Here is a 20388-nt window from a genome sequence, read left to right as displayed (position 1 = left end):
GTAATTATCTTTTTTAGTCTATTGCACGACTTACGATGCGAAGCATTTATTTTTCGTTGATGTGTTAAAATGTAAAAAAAATAAAATGGCATTCGGCCTCACCTGAAATGGAAGGTAAATTTCATTTGATATAAAATTCTCTTTATTTTCTCTCTTATAATTTGTTGAAAACCAAATTCTTAAATTAATTACAATAAAAAAGTTCTGCAAAAGTTTTCTTGGTGTATTTACTATTTGGATAATTATATTGGAATAGTTCGAAGATGAGCAAAATCTATATATGATTTTTGAATAATAAATGATCGATCGTTATGTCTACAATTTTCACGGTGATTTAAATATTTTTATCATTAATAAGTAAAAAAAATTAAGTTAATAAAAAATATTTAATTTTAGTTATAATATCGAAGGTAACAAAGAAAAAAAAGTCAATGTTATGTGCATCAAATCGAAGGCAATTTCATGAGCTTTCATATGAATTTTTCAAAAATTAGCTATCTCTCTTCAATCAAAAGTTATACATCAATGAAGTAACCGAAAACGTGCACTGTAAAAAATTTTGCATCATTGCGTCAAAAAAATTAGTGTTGAAAAATTTTGTGTTAAATATTTAACACTTTTATGTGTAAATTTAACATTTACTCTGTTAAATCAACACAAAAAAATGTTAAATATTTAACATAAAAATTTTTAACACAAAATTTTATGACGCGATGACGTAAAATTTTTTTTTGTGTGATTTTCACTATTTTGCAAATTTTTAATGGCCGCCATTTCTAAACTAATTAACCGATTATGCTCATCTTCAAACTCGTTCAAGATAATTACCCAAAGAATATGTGTACCAAGTTTCATCAAGATCGGTTGAAAACTTTTGCAGATATCCTGATAACAAGGTCATATTTTTTAACCAATTGTATTTTTGAAACTTACTTGACTAATTATGACATATGATAGCAAAATCAGGTGAAAATTTCACCATGAGGACTAATGCAATAGTTAGATTCCTAATTAAATCTACCTAAAAACCACAATTATGGATTACTGCGGTTTTGTCTCGAAAAACACTACAAGACTCGTCAGCGGGAGTGACTAGTGTCACCTCTGGCACAAACCGTTCTTAATTCTAAGAACTATCCATGTAGAAAGGACATACTGTGTATAGGGTATAGGCCCCATACTACGCTCACTCAAAAGTGTGCAACACCCACCAAGATCATCTCCACCAAATCCGTCATCGTAAAATTGCAATATTAAAGTTTGTGCTTTTGGATTCTAAGTGAGTACACTATAATGTGAACTTGAGATCTTTCTTTCCAGTCCACCATCCATCTGATGGCGATTTTTAAATTATGGGAAAAACGTGAAGTTGGAGTTTTTTGGAACTTCAAATTCACACAGATTTGATAAAAGGCAAACAACTGTACTAATAATCCACATTTTTTTCAACCCGCTATGACAAACAAAATAAGGCTCATAAATACTGATAGTTATATGCGAGAAATTACTGATCATTTTGGATTCATTGGGTTAGGACCAAAAATCGACGATTTTCCGAGTGAGGGTACTTCCTTAAAGTATTCAAATCGACTTTATTTTTAAAAGAACATTCTTTTAAGTAATTCATTCACAGAAATCACTGTATAAATATAGCTTGCCCAAATTGTGATGGTTATATTCGAGAAATTACTAAATATTTTGGATTCATTGAGTTTGGACCGAAAATCGACGATTTTCCGAAAGAGGGTACTTCCTTAAAGTATTCAAATCGACTTTATTTTTTAAAGAACATTATTTCAAGTAATTTTTTCACAGAAGTCACTGTATAAACATGGCTTGCACGAATTCTGATGGTTATATTCGAGAAATTACTAATTATTTTGGATTCATTGCGTTTGGACCGAAAATCGACAATTTTCCGAGCAAGGGTACTTCCTTAAAGTATTCAAATCGACTTTATTTTTTAAAGAACATTATTTTAAGTAATTTCACATAATTTCAGTCAATTTGTTCAAGAAATAACTTCACATAATTTCAGTCGATTCGTTCAAGAGATTACTTCACACATCTCATATAATTTCACATAATTTCACATAATTTCACATAATTTCAGTCAATTCTTTCAAGAGATAACTTCATGTAATTTCACATAATTACAGTCATTTTAAGTAATTTTTTCACAGAAATCACTGTATAAACATAGCTTGCACAAATTCTGATGGTTATATTCGAAGAATTACAGATAACTTTGGATTTATTGCGTTTGGACCGAAAATCGACGATTTTCCGAAAGAGGGTACTTCCTTAAAGTATTCAAATCGACTTTATTTTTTGAAGAACATTATTTTAAATAATTTTTTCACAGAAATCACTGTATAAACATAGCTTGCACGAATTCTGATGGTTATATTCAAGAAATTACTGATTATTTTGGATTCATTGAGTTTGGACCGAAAATCGACGATTTTCCGAAAGAGGGTACTTCCTTAAAGGATTCAAATCGACTTTATTTTTTAAAGAACATTATTTCAAGTAATTTTTTCACAGAAATCACTGTATAAACATAGCTTGCACGAATTCTGATGGTTATATTCAAGAAATTACTGATTATTTTGGATTCATTGAGTTTGGACCGAAAATCGACGATTTTCCGGAAGAGGGTACTTCCTTAAAGGATTCAAATCGACTTTATTTTTTAAAGAACATTATTTTAAGTAATTTTTTCACAGAAATCACTGTATAAACATAGCTTACACCAATTCTGATGGTTATATTCAAGAAATTACTGATTATTTTAGATTCATTGAGTTTGGACCGAAAATCGACGATTTTCCGAAAGAGGGTACTTCCTTAAAGTATTCAAATCGACTTTATTTTTTAAAGAACATTATTTTAAGTAATTTCACATAATTTCAGTCAATTTGTTCAAGAAATAACTTCACATAATTTCAGTCGATTCGTTCAAGAGATTACTTCACACATCTCACATAATTTCACATAATTTCACATAATTTCACATAATTTCAGTCGATTCTTTCAAGAGATAACTTCATGTAATTTCACATAATTACAGTCATTTTAAGTAATTTTTTCACAGAAATCACTGTATAAACATGGCTTGCACAAATTCTGATGGTTATATTCGAAGAATTACAGATAACTTTGGATTTATTGCGTTTGGACCGAAAATCGACGATTTTCCGAAAGAGGGTACTTCCTTAAAGTATTCAAATCGACTTTATTTTTTGAAGAACATTATTTTAAATAATTTTTTAACAGAAATCACTGTATAAACATAGCTTGCACGAATTCTGATGGTTACATTCAAGAAATTACTGATTATTTTGGATTCATTGAGTTTGGACCGAAAATCGACGATTTTCCGGAAGAGGGTACTTCCTTAAAGGATTCAAATCGACTTTATTTTTTAAAGAACATTATTCCAAGTAATTTTTTCACAGAAATCACTGTATAAACATAGCTTGCACGAATTCTGATGGTTATATTCAAGAAATTACTGATTATTTTGGATTCATTGAGTTTGGACCGAAAATCGACGATTTTCCGGAAGAGGGTACTTCCTTAAAGGATTCAAATCGACTTTATTTTTTAAAGAACATTATTTTAAGTAATTTTTTCACAGAAATCACTGTATAAACATGGCTTGCACAAATTCTGATGGTTATATTCGAAGAATTACAGATAACTTTGGATTTATTGCGTTTGGACCGAAAATCGACGATTTTCCGAAAGAGGGTACTTCCTTAAAGTATTCAAATCGACTTTATTTTTTAAAGAACATTATTTTAAATAATTTTTTCACAGAAATCACTGTATAAACATAGCTTGCACGAATTCTGATGGTTATATTCAAGAAATTACTGATTATTTTGGATTCATTGAGTTTGGACCGAAAATCGACGATTTTCCGGAAGAGGGTACTTCCTTAAAGGATTCAAATCGACTTTATTTTTTAAAGAACATTATTCCAAGTAATTTTTTCACAGAAATCACTGTATAAACATAGCTTGCACGAATTCTGATGGTTATATTCAAGAAATTACTGATTATTTTGGATTCATTGAGTTTGGACCGAAAATCGACGATTTTCCGGAAGAGGGTACTTCCTTAAAGGATTCAAATCGACTTTATTTTTTAAAGAACATTATTCCAAGTAATTTTTAACAGAAATCACTGTATAAACATAGCTTGCACGAATTCTGATGGTTATATTCAAGAAATTACTGATTATTTTGGATTCATTGAGTTTGGACCGAAAATCGACGATTTTCCGGAAGAGGGTACTTCCTTAAAGGATTCAAATCGACTTTATTTTTTAAAGAACATTATTCCAAGTAATTTTTTCACAGAAATCACTGTATAAACATAGCTTGCACGAATTCTGATGGTTATATTCAAGAAATTACTGATTATTTTGGATTCATTGAGTTTGGACCGAAAATCGACGATTTTCCGGAAGAGGGTACTTCCTTAAAGGATTCAAATCGACTTTATTTTTTAAAGAACATTATTCCAAGTAATTTTTTCACAGAAATCACTGTATAAACATAGTTTACACGAATTCTGATGGTTATATTCAAGAAATTACTGATTATTTTGGATTCATTGAGTTTGGACCGAAAATCGACGATTTTCCGAAAGAGGGTACTTCCTTAAAGGATTCAAATCGACTTTATTTTTTAAAGAACATTATTTCAAGTAATTTTTTCACAGAAGTCACTGTATAAACATGGCTTGCACGAATTCTGATGATTATATTCGAGAAATTACTAATTATTTTGGATTCATTGCGTTTGGACCGAAAATCGACAATTTTCCGCGTGAGGGTACTTCCTTAAAGTATTCAAATCGACTTTATTTTTTAAAGAACATTATTTTAAGTAATTTCACATAATTTCAGTCAATTTGTTCAAGAAATAACTTCACATAATTTCAGTCGATTCGTTCAAGAGATTACTTCACACATCTCATATAATTTCACATAATTTCACATAATTTCACATAATTTCAGTCAATTCTTTCGAGAGATAACTTCATGTAATTTCACATAATTACAGTCATTTTAAGTAATTTTTTCACAGAAATCACTGTATAAACATGGCTTGCACAAATTCTGATGGTTATATTCGAAGAATTACAGATAACTTTGGATTTATTGCGTTTGGACCGAAAATCGACGATTTTCCAAAGAGGGTACTTCCTTAAAGTATTCAAATCAACTTTATTTTTTAAAGATCATTATTGTAAGTAATTTTACATATTTTCATCGACTTGATATAAAATTTTGATAAAAAAAATTCTTATAAATCTTTTGAGAAAAATAAAAGCCATGAATCTGATACAGATATAATATTTGTCAGTTATTTGAGTGTGGGAATTTATGAGAAAATATCGATAGTCCTCAGTGACAATATTTTAGATGTATATCAATGTATGATATAACGTCACTCAACAACATTGGTTTGGCTTTGACTACCCCGGCTGTTATGTATCAACGTCGAGAATTCACGTCCTCGTTAGCATACATATTTGCATACACCTCTCTCTACCAGCTCTAGTGATTCTCTCTACTCTTGCAGGATATCGGTTAGGTTAGTCGGGTATACCTTGGATCCCAACTGGATCTCATCGGGTTTTCGCACCCTCTTGAATATATCCGACATCACACATCTAGCTACCCAAAACAACCCAGTGACAAGAAACTAGCCCTCCTGGCCTGGAACATTAGCATCGTTTTAGTACCTCACGCATGTCATATGAGTATGAACGTCTATGTGTGTGACGTGTTTCCCGGTGTTGACCGATGCTTTATCCCTTTATGGCCAAAATTTATCCCGCCTTTGTGTTTGACCTTACTCGGCTTATTCTACTGGTATATCCTTGTTGATGCCTGTTTATGTTTTGCCTCGTTATCAAATGGGAATTAAAAAAAAAAATTTACTGTTTTTTGATCAAAAAAATTTTCCAATTTTTATTATAATACTTTTAATTTTCTCAAAATTTTAATAAGTACTTATTTAAATTATCCTGTTTTTAATCAAGGTTAAAAAATAAAATATTTAGTTGTTAAAAAAAATTTTTTTGAGGATCAAAATCTGTGAATTTTAATTCCAAATAATTAACAAAAATTTTTAAATTTATAAAAAAATTTTATAATGATTTAGAAATATTTTTTCTTTGTGAAATTTTTTTTTAGGCTTTTACCAAAAGCCTGATTAATTAATCAACAGTAATAAGAATAGCGAGAAATGCTAACAATTTAATAAAAAAAAAAAACCTTGCAGTAATAAAATTATCTTTCTTGTGATTATATATTATCATTATCATATTATAAATAATATGATTAGGTTTATAGATAAAATTATAAATAACGATACATATAAATTTTTTTCACTTGAAAAGATGTTATCGGTGAGCGATTTTCCAGCTGGTTATCTTCTCGAACTCGACAGGTAATCCTTCTGTCGTCTGACCGTTCGATCGATCTACCTCACTTACCGCAACCGCAACAAAAAAAAACCTACCGTAAAAAAATGTGTAGAGTATAAGAAGAGTACAACCAGCGAAAAAGAGAGGAAAGGGGGTGGTGATGGTGAAGACGAGCGAGACGTGGTGAAAATAAAAACGAAAGGTTATTTTTAATTTTTTTATTCCGTTCTATCATTGCTTTGTATTTGATAGAAGAAAAATATTTAAAAAACTTACGGTATCACGGAATGATAAATTGTTTTCTTGGTCTGGTCTCGTCCACTTTGTCACATACCTACGTATATAAATAATATGTTTATTCTCGCAACTAATATTCTTGTCATTTTTCATTCTGTATAAATAATTCAAAGGAAAAAATATCAATCATTTTTGTTGACACAAAAATAAATTTAATTATAACGTTATTATTTAGAGGTCGAAATATTTTGATTGATTTAATTTACATGGTCATTTTATATTATATTTGTTTTTATTTTATTTTATTTTATTTATAGAATAATGAACTCAACAGCTTTAAGCCAATTACAGAGTTCCTTTACAATAATTGCACAAATAACATAGAAGCTAGTACATATATACTACAAATACATTCACAATAATAAATTATAAAGAAACAAAATTCATAAAATTATAAATTTTTATGTAAGAATTATTGCGATGTATAATTTTATACCGGTTCATATAATGCACTTTTCTAGTGTAAAATTAAAATTTTTATCAATGTAAATTTAAAAGATGTTTTGACAAGAATAAAACTGTAAATTTAACAGATATTTTTATAATTTTAACAGAACTTTTGGTCCGTAAAAAAACGAAAACAACCCTTCGTATCAACTAATTCGCTGAAATCCAATAAAGATTTAAAGGTTATCTTTATCTCTCTTTTTTTGCGACCCTCAACCCGAATCAACTAATTTTCTTGCTCGATTTCCGGGCAATTAGTGTCGGTCTCCGCTCTCACCGGTGTTCAACGGCTATTGGATTCCGCGAATCTCGTAACGATAACTATATATATCCCCTATCGTTTAATTTTCCCAGCTGGCCTTAACATCGTCATTCTGTTCATTTGTTATTACCAAATCTAATTGCCGTGGATGAAATGAGAAATGACATTTGTTCGGCCGATAATCCCTAAATTCCAATACTTGCCCCAGATGTATAGACAACAATATTCCCCTAAAACAGAAACTACAATAATAACCTATATTTAATACATCAGTGGACAGTATACTGCGATAAACCACCGGTTGACATATAACTACAGTTGACACAAATCCTTCTTCAATAATTGCTGTTAATCTATACGTACTGATGATAATGAAAGCGAGAGTGAGATCGAGACAGAAATTACTAAGCCGCAGAGTAGAAACAAGAGCAGAAGCAGGAGCAGTTGGCAAATAGGCTACCTGGCGACTGTTAACATGGGAATTCAAGGGGATGCTGATGATGGCCACGATCTCGCTGTATTCCATGTAAATGTGTATTGTGTACGTACGTACGTCTGTACGGCTGACCATGAGTGTAACGAGGTAACAAGGGATAGAGCGGGCAGAGCCGAAAGCTGAAAGAGGGTGAATGGATGCTCGACTACTTCGGATGGGATTGAGGCTGCTACGTAGCAAACGTGACCTCAGAATCAGGATGCAAATTCGGGGAATAATTATTCCGAGTGTCCGTCTCGCGCTAGGGTGCCCCGTCACAACTCTCCTCTTTCTATTACATCTCCCTGCTAACTGCTATAACTACAGCCCTTAAACCAATCTACCTCTCCTGGCAAATCCCCCTGATTCGGAGATTTCTGGGTGTACATGTATATCCATGTATATGTATAGATAGATATTATGCGAGAGAATGTCAGCATCCAAGTCACCGTCATCGTTGTCGTCGAGATTGAACGCGCACCCTCTGTAGTCTGCTTCAAATGAGATCAAATATTTATACGTTTACATAGGTGATTCTTGTCGAGTATGTGTATGTCGATGATGGGGTTCTAGATTTTAGGGAATGTAAATGTCCGAGTTTACGGAATATATATAGCAACTGGTATTTACATTGCTGATTATATCACGAGAAAAGAAAGAAAAATTTTCTTTACAAACTAAAAAGGAAAATTTTTTTTTATTGATCATAAGTTTAAAAAAAAAAGAAAAAGGACAGTATGATAGTATTTCTGCAGAGAAAAAAAATTTACTTGAATCAAGTGAATAATTTTGATTTGAGTGGAAAAATTCTTAAACTAAGAGAATTTTCGATGAAAATAAATTTAGCAGATATTAAATAATTTTTAGAATTTTTTTGACAAATAAATTATGGCAAAAAAAATAAGAAAAAAAAATTGACATGTAGAAATTTAAAAAAATACAAAATGCAATTTTTTTTTTATTTTTTTTTTTGAACAAATTTGTTTGTTAAAAAAAATCAAAAAATTCTCTAATGACTGCTAACTTTACTTGGTTTAAGTAAATTTTACGTGATTCAAGAATTTTTCGTCTTGATCTACGATATTGAAACTCTTTAAAATCATTTTATTAGTTCAAAAATTTTTCTCTTGATCCAAGTTAATTTTTTTTTCCGTGTGTAGACTTAAGAATGTTATCTAATCTAATTAATATTGATAATAATAATTTTTTGTAAAAAAAATACCCGATATAACCGTAAATAATTTTTTATATGTCCTGAAATATACATATAATAATTATTATGCATATCAACCCTAAATATAATTTTTTGATCACAGTTAGTATTAAAAATCTCCAACAGATGGCGCATGATCGCTAAATCGTCTCCTTTCAAGAGAGTTTACTTTGAGATATCACTCTTCTAAGTACTAAATCAATTTTAGTTTGAATAATTGACGTGCACATTTTTCAAAAAATCAAAAATTACAAATAATAATTTATTTTCTCTCCAAGTTAGGTCATTGATAGCTGTATCGGAAAATTTTTATACACGGGTAGAGTAAAAAAATAGGTTTGATCAGTTTTTTATGTTAGTATAATAAATATGTCGGTTAATTTGTACTCATAGAATTTTTTTTCCTCGTAAATAATAATTAAGGTAGTTGATATGAAGGGTGAATTTTGATGAAAAAGAAAAGTATGTTTATTTTTGTATAAGTACCTGGAGGGCCAGTTTTATGTATTTGTTATTTCAAAGAGTATGTTTTTGCTGTTGAAACAAAGTCCTAAACAAGCATTATTCTTTAAAGAAGGAAATGAAATAAAAATATAAAAAATTTACAAGAATATGAGGTCAAAGGTCGTTTTTTCGCTTATAGCAATTCTATAAGATTTATTTAGCCCGTGGTGAAGTAAGAGCACGGTAAAATTTTATATAGGATTCGTCCTACTCGGCAGGACCACAGAGTTATGGTTTTAAGAATCCAGAAAACCTCAAGACTTTAGTATGAAGGAATATAAGAAGAAGAACAAGAGAGACCGAGAGATAGAATGATAAAAAGAGCATTCACTGTAAGTGGGAAGAGCTTAGAACCGGAAAGTGCTTGTGGAAAATGTCCTTTTCACTATTACTCCTCTCGATTCTATCGTCTTTAGACCAACACTAAATTGTTTTCAACCTCTATCGGCAACTTTATCTTGTTATTTATTTTTTTGTCTAGTTCATTTTCAACTCTAGAATAACTAATGATATTTTCTTTTTTTTTTTTACTTAATTTAATTTTATTTTATTTTATTTTATTTTATTTACTGCAAAATATACTCCGACTAAGCAAGACACTATTTATGAAATAAATTTCCTTTTTTAGCCTATAAAATTTTTAATTTAGGTCCCTCTCAAATTAAAACTAATAATTTATGTTTTTGATGGATTTAAATAATCAATACAAAATTATTTATTATTAATTTTTTTGTCTAGTTCATTTTCAACTCTAGAATAACTAATGATATTTTTTTTTTTATTAATTCATTTTATATTTTAAAACTAAACTCTCTAGTAACAAGTAAAATAAGCGACCATGTGCCACCTATCGGAAAATTTCCAAAGTATGTTTTAAAACAATTAAAACTAGCCAAATAAAAAAAAATTATTTTACAAATTTTTTAAATAAAATTTATAAAAAATTTTAATCTCAATTATTAAAGAATTTTTTTTTTTGACTTAATTTAATTTAGTAAAAAATATACTCCGACTAAACAAGACGCTATATATGAAATAAATTTCATTTTTCAGCCTATAAGCTTATTAATTTAGATATTCCCACAAATTAAAAATAATAGTAATTGATATCTTTGATGAATTTAAATAATCAAAACAAAATAACTTATTATTTCAGTAATAATGTCCTCCCTATAATGAAAAAATCTATCTAAAAATAAATAAACTATTATTGACTTAGGCTCTCCATCATATCAATAAATGAACCTTGAATTTTTGTTCCATCATCCCCAAAGATTTAGTTCTTTCATCTTTTTTCCCATTTTACCCATAATTTTCGATATTTTCGTTTTATTTTTCTTTTCCTATACTAGTTTTCACCCTTAAAGCACGATTAATCCCGAGATCAAGAGGCCAAGTTCTAACATGTCGAGTAAGGGATCACGTTGAACCCCTCAAAACCTCAGATCATCCCTAGTCCTAGAATGCGCAGCTAGCCAGATCAACTAGATGAAAACCGTGGTACGAAAAAATAATAAAAAAAATAAACGAATAGAAGAAAGGAATAAGAAGCCGAGTATAAGAAACATGAGAGTCGTAAAAAACGAGCCCGAAAATAACACCAGCTTTTTCCTCTCTAGTCTTTTTTCCATGTCTAAATCCTTTTGTAAGGGCGTAAATAATAATAAAAATACCGGCAATAAAAAATATTTATAAATAAAAAAATGTCAACTTCAGCGTTAGTGTCGTTGTTATTTTTTTATGCTGAAGGTCCCTTCTTGAGTGGAGTAAAAAAAAAATATATAGATATTTTTTTTATAAGTTGCCAAGAAATTACGAAAAGGAGCTAGTGCACTGTATTGCTTCGGAACAGCTCCCTTAAGCTCACTTGATGAAGACGACAAAAGTTGTTTATCTGCGATATAAAAAATGTAAACTTGACTCAACTATCCAGCGTAAAAAAATATAAAAATAAGTGACGAAGTATTTGTTTGTACTCAATTGACATTGCGAGTTTTTAAACAACGGCAGTAAAAAGTGATGGAAATAAATATAAAGTTGAATAAGAATGAAAAGTTTATTTATATTTTCTTGTATAAAGTATACACGAGGTTTATCGAATTAACTTTTAATAAAGTTTGCTAAATAAATTCACCGGGGAGTGTGCACGAGTATAGTTTAGTATCGTAGTTATCAATTTAATTAAACTCTAAGAGTTTTGTTGAAAGACTTTATTTATACAGTATCCATACGTCTTTGTAGTTTTAAAGTTAAACTTATGTTTTATTAATTTTACATTCAATATTTAATGCGTTTATAGTCTACAAATATTTATTAACAAACTTGGTGAGCATTGATTTACGGTATTAGTTGCCGAGAAAAAATAGTTGGAAGAAAATGATGCAAAAAGTTTCTTTAATTTAAATATGATTTAGTTCTGAGATAGTTTAGTAGCCAAAGAACTCGCGCTTGACCTCGCAATACAAGAAACAATTCAAATGGATTTATGATGATATTTTTAATGATTTATTATACTTTTTAAGAATCACATTAATAAAAAAATTTGATCAAAATGAGATAATTTTTAACTATAATAATTATTTCGAAGCAAATTGGTTGTTTTGCTTCACAAATTAGTTCTTTTGATGATTGAATTTCTAAATTAAGGTCTTGATGTTTCGGTCTAGTAAAAAAAGCTAATAAAAAAATAAGTTGTAATAAAAAATTATATTGTATATTATCAATTTAATAATAATGGAGAGTTATAGGTAAAAATTGCTAAATTAGAAAAATATCGTGTTATAAAAATAAACGTGCAGCTTATTTAACAAAGGTATATAATTTTAAAGTTGGATCATAAAATCTATTTTAGTGTCAGCAATGTTTGCTCCTTGCTATATTTTATGTCCAATATATATTTTTATAGATATATATCAAGACTAGAGCACCTAAGACTAAATCGAATTTTTAAACTTTTCTGTCCTAGATTTTCTTCAACAGAAATTTCCTTTTGCATGACGCTTAATCCGAAACATTAGAGAGTGCTCTATGATCGAAAAATTCCAAAATACAATTTTTCAAATTTTAATTAAGAATTTTTTTATATAATAGAAAAATTTCGGATAATAATTGCTCATTTTTATTGAAATTATCACATTTTTATCAACGTGTCACTTTATATTTCCTTTAAATTTTAAGTGAAATAAAAATAATTTTACCATAAGCGAATTAGCATACAAATCAGCAATTAAAATGTTTTGCCGTACACCAAAATGTTTTGGATCACCAAAAAGCCCGTTGAAGAGCGAAATCACAACCTGAATTCGATTAAGTGAACGCTTAACCCAAATATCCGTAACCTCCGTCCTTTCTGGTATTATTTCCTCAGCTTTTTCAGATATAGATCCCCGCGGATGTGGGATAGTTGGAAATATAGGATGACTACCGGATAGTTTAGTTATAGTTATAGTCATAGGCACTGGTGCCATATACCGCGGAGCTTTGTTCGCGTGCCAATCGCAGCCGTTAATTGGCTATGGGCAATAAAGCGCTGATTACCAGCTCGGTGAATGGTGGATCCTAAAAGGGCTCCCCTACACTATGTAGTGCGACGTTTCTGCGATGTGACCTCATACAATCATGCGAGACATAATGCTGCATTAACTGTATAGATACTGATTTGATAGTAATATCTATGTCACTAGTATAGTTCTATGCAATACTATGCACTACATATTACATACTACATTCTACACTTGTAGATACATGTGAGTGTATATAGATACACTTGTACACACATATGTGTTAATATTTAAAAGGTTTGGTAAATACAATTGTTTAATCATTTTATATCAAAAGTTGATAGAAAAAAAATAATTATCTACTGTACACTACAAGAATAATTGAAAAAATGATTTTAATAATAAATTAATTACAAATGAATTAATTTAAACGAAATTACTCTGATTCATAATTCAAGTTGTAAGCTCGTTGAAATTTTTCCACGAATAGTATTTTTTTCATACGCACAGTAAAAAATTTTGCGTCATTGCGTCAAAAAATTTTGTTAAAAATTTTTATGTTAAATATTTAATACGTTTTTGTGTTGATTTAACAGAATCAATGTTAAATTTACACATAAAAGTGTTAAATATTTAACACAAAAATTTTTAACACTGTTATTTGACGCAAAATTTTTTACTGTGCGGATTGGATGCTCTCTTTCGTTTTAATGCATAAATTATACAAAAAGAACTAATTAAAGACCGTATCAATGACTATTCGAAGGACATAAAATTTGCCTACACTGAAAAAAAAGTTTAAGTCATATGGGTATACTCTTTTTTAATGAATTAGTATTGCGAATATGATATAAAAAAGTTTAAGTATTATCGCAATACTCTGTTTAAGTGAGTGACTTATATTTTCCGTACGATACTATTGCAAGTTCAGAGAGTATAGTAAAAAAAGTTCCCGCGTAAGACTCAGCGCGTATACTTCGTTTCTTTTTTCCCCGTGTTTATATACCGTGTTTGTACCTTTAACCTAAACATCGTTTTTAAGAGCATAAAAAAAATATTTACATAATTGACATTAACAATAATTATTTATGGATTCGTGGATGAAAAATAAATTAACCAAGTGGAATTAATCCTCCTATCACATATATATCATTTTATAATATGTAAAATTAATATATTATAAAATAATATGTCATTTTATAATATTGTAAAATTTGAACACATTGTCAACCGAGGTTAACCTGTATTATAATAATTGTAACATCTTAACATTAGTGTTTTAATCATTATTTTTTAATTAATAAAATTTAAAAAATTAAATATATAAATTAATAAAAAATAAAAAAAAATTAACATATTTGAGTGTATTGTGGTTATGAGTTTTGCGGTGGCGCTCCAAGTCAGTTTAAGTGTATGACTTAAACGAGTTTTAGTGTAGCGCTTAAAAATATTGCGTTGAGACCCAAATATTGTTTAAGTATATTCGCAATACCAAGTATTGTAATATCACTAAAATTTATAAGTGTGAGACTCATACTTTTTTTTCAGTGTCACTCTCACAAAAAATTAGTTATAATTAAACATAATATGAAATTACAATTTTTTTTCGACAATCACCTATAACTCAATTAAGATTAAAAAATAAAATGAGTTTAAAAATTAATAATTACAAGAGTTATTAAGGTTTGCTCCCTCATAAAGATATTAAAAATCGACACGGAAAAAAGAAAACTAGAAAAATTACAGTTCGAAATAACATTTTTCTAAATCTAAACTTTGAATGTTAATTTTCAGAGCTTTCAATGTAAATATTACATTCTACAATGTTATTCTTATAAAATCTGTAGGGGACGGACGGGCAAGACGGAGAGGGCGGGTAAAATGAATAATCGTTTTAAATCGCTGGTCGGTCGATAGAAACATTTTAGACAGCAATCTATCAATCTATTATGTAACTACACTTACCGTTATCGATAAAGCATTGGTTTTGCATACTTGTGGGAATTTTTTTTATAAATATTGAAATTTAGGAAAAAAAAAAAATTTTAAATCGTAAGTATACAGTACTTAGTTTAATGTTGTTAAGGACGATGCAGATTTGATTTTTTTTCTTCATATTCAGGACGCGGTTGATATTTTTGCGACGATTGTTTTGATTGAAATGTATTTTCCAATCAGTATTCGTTTTACGCGACCTGAGTATTCATTTTGCCCGCCCTGGTAGGGCAAAACGGATAATGTTGACTTTTTTTTTTTTTAATTTCGAAGAAGAATTTCTTTGTTATTATTTTTATTTTACTTTAATTATAAACTTCAATTACCCAAAAAATTATTAGCCAAAGTTAAGAATGGATATGATTGTAATATATATTTGTTATTTCATTTTCAAATTAACATATCCGTTTTGCCCGTCCTTCCCCTAATAATTACAATCTGAAGCTGTAATTTTTTCAGTTTTCATCACGGAGTGCCAAGTTACATTATATAATGTAATTTTTCTTTTTTCCGTGCACACCAAACCATTAAAATTACTTTTTTTGCCTAGAAAGAACAGCTGATCATTTAAAAAAATACTTTTACTTTAAAAAAGAATTTTTATTTTGTTCATATGCTTCGATATGTATCATGTGTGTTTATACGTACACACGAATGTATTTGTGTTCACATGAGTGTACATGTGTCTTTGCTTCATACGTACACACTTGCGCTTGCGACTACACCCGTGTAGATATATGTATCATTCAGTAATTCTAAAACGAAGTAAGTTCAATGTATATATGAAGTATATGTAAGCTGTATACATAGTTTTGATGGTTACCTACCGAACACTATGTGTATACGAAGACAGGCTGTAGGTACGTGACAACGTGACCCCCATGAAAATAGAATCGAACGTGGTCAACCCTCTAAGTTGACCTATCCAGTCTAACTCAGACTGGCTGCAATACTCTTGACGTGGAAAAATTTTTTTCATTCCACGTACGAGCGCTCGTGTGTGCAAGCACATATGCTTCGAGGACATTTTTCTCTTCAACATTTCAGCTTTATTTTTATTCTTATTCATTTTTTTATTCTCTGACTCGTCTGTGCTCAGGAAGTCCTCCGGCCAAGACTCGCTGCTTCTGCCTCTGCCTTTGCCTGGAGGTTATCAATTCTTTCTTATCGATTCCAGGATGACCTTCGACCAGTTGGAAATCCATTTCTCTAATAGTCGTTGAATAAAGTTGGATTTCGAGATATTTTATCCTGAAAAATTCCGGCTTTAAATAATGCCGCAGTTACGTATCTCGGTGTTATACTTTATATTATTTAAATTCTATTATCGTCGGATTCTATAAATTCGGTTTGAAGATACCGGCTTAGAGCTTTATTATAAGTGCAGCCATTGAATATTAACAATTTCACTTATCATGATTATTGTTATTATTATTATTCAAAACATTTATAAAATTTATAGCTTATATTAACCTTTTTTTTTTATTTTTTTGTTTTAGGTAAGTGACAATCTCTGGGATAGTATTTAGTTCAAATTGATGTATGAATTGTGGTAGCTGGTAAGTTTATCTATTTTTTTATTGATCATATAATGTAGGATTGTAATTTCTAAATTCGACTTCTTCATAATAAATTACAGCTTGAGGTTGTTACTCATAAATCACAATTAGAAATTAATAAAATTTAAAATAGGGATAACGTATTATTTGAAACTAATATTTGTTACTTCTGGACAAATGTAATTTTTACAGTTTCGAAGTAAAAGACGTTTTCTAGTATCTGAAACTGTAGTAATTATTCAGTATGACTTTACTTATACAAATCTTCTTTTTTCTGCGAATTGACAGTATAAAAAAATTCCAACTAGGATAAAAGATCCCATTACTGACACTTTCTTTGATTTTGGTACTTATTCAATTAATGAAATCATTAATTTCAATAATGAATATATTATTTATAATTTTTAAGACCTTTAAATCAAAAAAACTTTGATTTTTATTCTAAGATCATTTTTTTTATTGAAAGAAAAAGTGCCACTAATGGGGGTTAAAAGTGGCACTAATGGGTCTTTTACCTTGTACGGAAAAAAGAAAAATTACATTGTATAATATAACGTAACGCTCCGTGTAAAAAACTGGAAAAATTACAGTTTCAGATTGTAATTATTACAGATTTTGTAAGAATTAAATATTAAATTGAATGCTCTGAAAATTAACATTCAAAGTTTGAATTTAGAAAAATGTTATTTCGAACTGTAATTTTTCTAGTTTTAAATACGACGGGACACATTACTATTTATAATGTAATTTTTCGATTTTTTTTCTTCCATATGCAAAAGTAAGAGTTTATATGATGAAATATTGTAATTATTGAAAATTTCTACTTCGTTATTAATGCAAAACAGCGTGTAACTAATGCTGAATAATTTAGCAATAACAAGCAGCAAACTCGATATTAGATATCAATTAAAAATGCTTTGGCCCGGTATTAATTAATATCAAATTATCCACGAAGCACGAATGACTTGTTTACTGCGGTGGAATATTGCGTCTTTTTTTATTACTCCGTAAACATCAACGATCCGAGAATGCATAAACAAGCTTTGATTAGTAAAAATAAAGGAAATTTATCGGTCAGACTAAAAAGGTGGAAATTTATGAGTAAATAAATAAAAGCGGGGGGGGGGGGAGTGTTACGTGTGGTATAGTGCAGTGCCATAAATACGGTGATTGATGACTGGTGGATTTGGATATTCTACTACTTCACTCCGGTTCTATAAAATACAGATCTGTTGCAATGAGGAATGTTTGCGGTAAAAGGATAATCCTGGAGTCAGAGCCGGAGCCGGGCAGGATGATGTGAAATCGATCAATCGAGGCAGCATAGCTTATCCGGCGGCTGTCGACGGGTTCCAGAGAGGATCGACGTGCCAAGCATCCAGCTATACAGATCCAGTCAAGCTGTATGACCAGCAGCATCAGAGCCAAGCCACCGACCAAACTGGGTATAGAATAGAGGACTGTGGACTGTCGAGAAGCGTAAATTCTCCAGAGAGTCACCTCTATTCTCGAAGCTTCAGCCAGTACCTCTTGTGCATACATATAATACGTCCACGTGGAATCAGAATCACCATTACCATCACCATCACCATCACCATCGGCAAGTGAGGCACCAAGCACAAGCACAAGCACAAGCACTACCAGAACCAGATCTAGCTGGTAGGTATGGCAACACGAGCATCGGCCCGTCATTTCCGGTGGCTTAACCAGGATAACGATGTGTAATCACGGCCGTCGAGCAGGCACGCTCGATTATAACCCGCGCGATGCTCCAGGGACGTATAAATAACGCAAATAACACCCGACCGATAGCCCTTTCTCTATCTCTCCGTCTCTCTTCAGCAAAATTTATCTCTCTATCTCTACATCTACATCTGTCTCTCTCACTCTTTCTCTCTCTTGCTCGCTCGCTTACGTTATACTGTTTATTAGCATTCATTTTTATAAATTTTTATGTCTTTCCACCGCTCGTCGTCTATCATTATTAAAATACGTTTGCAATTTGTTTATCCGGTTTTTTTTAGGACGAAAAAATACAAAATATTTTCTCATAAAATGTTGAGAGTATTTTCATCATTTCCATCATTGTGACTATTTTATTTATTCATTTTTTTTTTTTTTTTTGACGAAGATTATGAAAATGGTTTTATGATGTAATAATGCAGTGGAAAAAATGGAAAATTCTTCATAATTCATAACGGAAATAATTGTGAAAAATATTTATTATAAATTGTTGGTATATTTTGTTTTTTTTTTTTTTTTTAAAGGAAAAAGATATTTTAATTATGAAATTACTTCTGATGACTCGATTGCCTGACTGGTATATTTAGGGTTAAATATAAGTAAGCATTTGAGAAATCACTAATAATTTTTTACATTCGCTTTTATAAAAGTAATTTTACACATCAAAATGATTAAATTCTTAAAAAAAAGTATGAGTACAACGACCCTCTTTTGAATCAAAATATTAATTTAATGGAGTGAAAGTGGTTGGAGATAAGTTTATTAAAACATGAAAATCGATGATTATTCATCTCAAGTGAATTATACCGAAAATAAGGTAGAAAATGAGGCAGTGACAATACTTTTCCCGTATTTCATTATCGAAGTACCGTTTGATTATTTTTATTACTTCCCTAGAATTGTAGAGATTAAAATACTCTATATGGTGCATAACATGTGCTATAGATTCCACGAAATATATTTTCTAACCAATTCAATCGATTTCTTGAGGCAATGACTCATTAAAAGCCACATTTGATATAATATCCGATCGAAGCACTGTCGGAACACCGATTAATTCTTATAAAGTGTCCGAAACTGATGACGAGCTTGTCAAATAAAGAAACTTAAGTTATATTAATTACCGCTTAATCGACAGAAAATTATGTCAAGTGTAATTCATCAATTTAACGATCAAAATTGACTCTTTTTGGCTTGCTCTTATGAACATCTACGTCTTGGCCAATCTATTATAGATTTTTACTAATGACTTGTAATAAATTAATTTTACGTAGCTTTTATTCATTAATTAATTACAGGCATTTGCACGTAAAACAATTTTCTTAAGACGCATTTTTGCACATCTAGCCTAAAATGGCTTCATCAATAAACAAATTACTATAATCTTCTCAATTAATATGGTTTATAAAACAAAATAGCTTACTAGTTGATTAAATAACATAAAAATTTCCAATAAGCTTCTAAGAAGAGTCAAAACATGATTTCTTACTTTAAAACTTTATATCTTGGACTTAAATCTCTAGTAAGGAGAACATACAGCGACCATGCGCCCTCCGTCGGTCGTTTTCCACACTATTTTGGTCAAAAAATTATATATGGGCATTTACGGACTTATTAGACTATATTTTTATATTAAAGAAATTTTTTACGAGCATGTATGAGTTGAGGAGATTAATTACGAAAAAATTCTTAAATTATCTTGTAGAAGATTAATTTTACTGAGAATTTTCAGTACCTTTGTTAGTACTCGACATTAATGATAAACTCAAAATTTCTGCTAAAAGGTTACAAATTAGTTGACAATTAATTAGTGCAAAGTTTTGCTGCTTATTTATGCTTCCTTGCATAACTTTTTCACGCAAAATACACATAATACATAATGACAAAGTTTAGATAGTCACTACTTAGCATAAAATATCCGGAGGCACGGTGGTGTTTCGCGC

The 20388-nt window shown here is 30.0% G+C and overlaps 1 protein-coding gene across 4 annotated transcripts in view; it reads left to right on the top strand.

Annotated features, from left to right (window-relative positions):
* LOC123266981 (E3 ubiquitin-protein ligase MYCBP2) overlaps positions 1-20388 on the top strand; it is a 226078-nt gene that overhangs the window by 126822 nt on the left and 78868 nt on the right. The gene's annotated exons all lie outside the window — the stretch shown is intronic.

The sequence above is a fragment of the Cotesia glomerata genome, linkage group LG6 (genome assembly GCF_020080835.1).
Source record: "Cotesia glomerata isolate CgM1 linkage group LG6, MPM_Cglom_v2.3, whole genome shotgun sequence".
Taxonomy (NCBI): domain Eukaryota; kingdom Metazoa; phylum Arthropoda; class Insecta; order Hymenoptera; family Braconidae; genus Cotesia; species Cotesia glomerata.
Note: the sequence above shows the minus strand (reverse complement) of the source record. Positions and strands in the feature narration are given on the sequence as shown.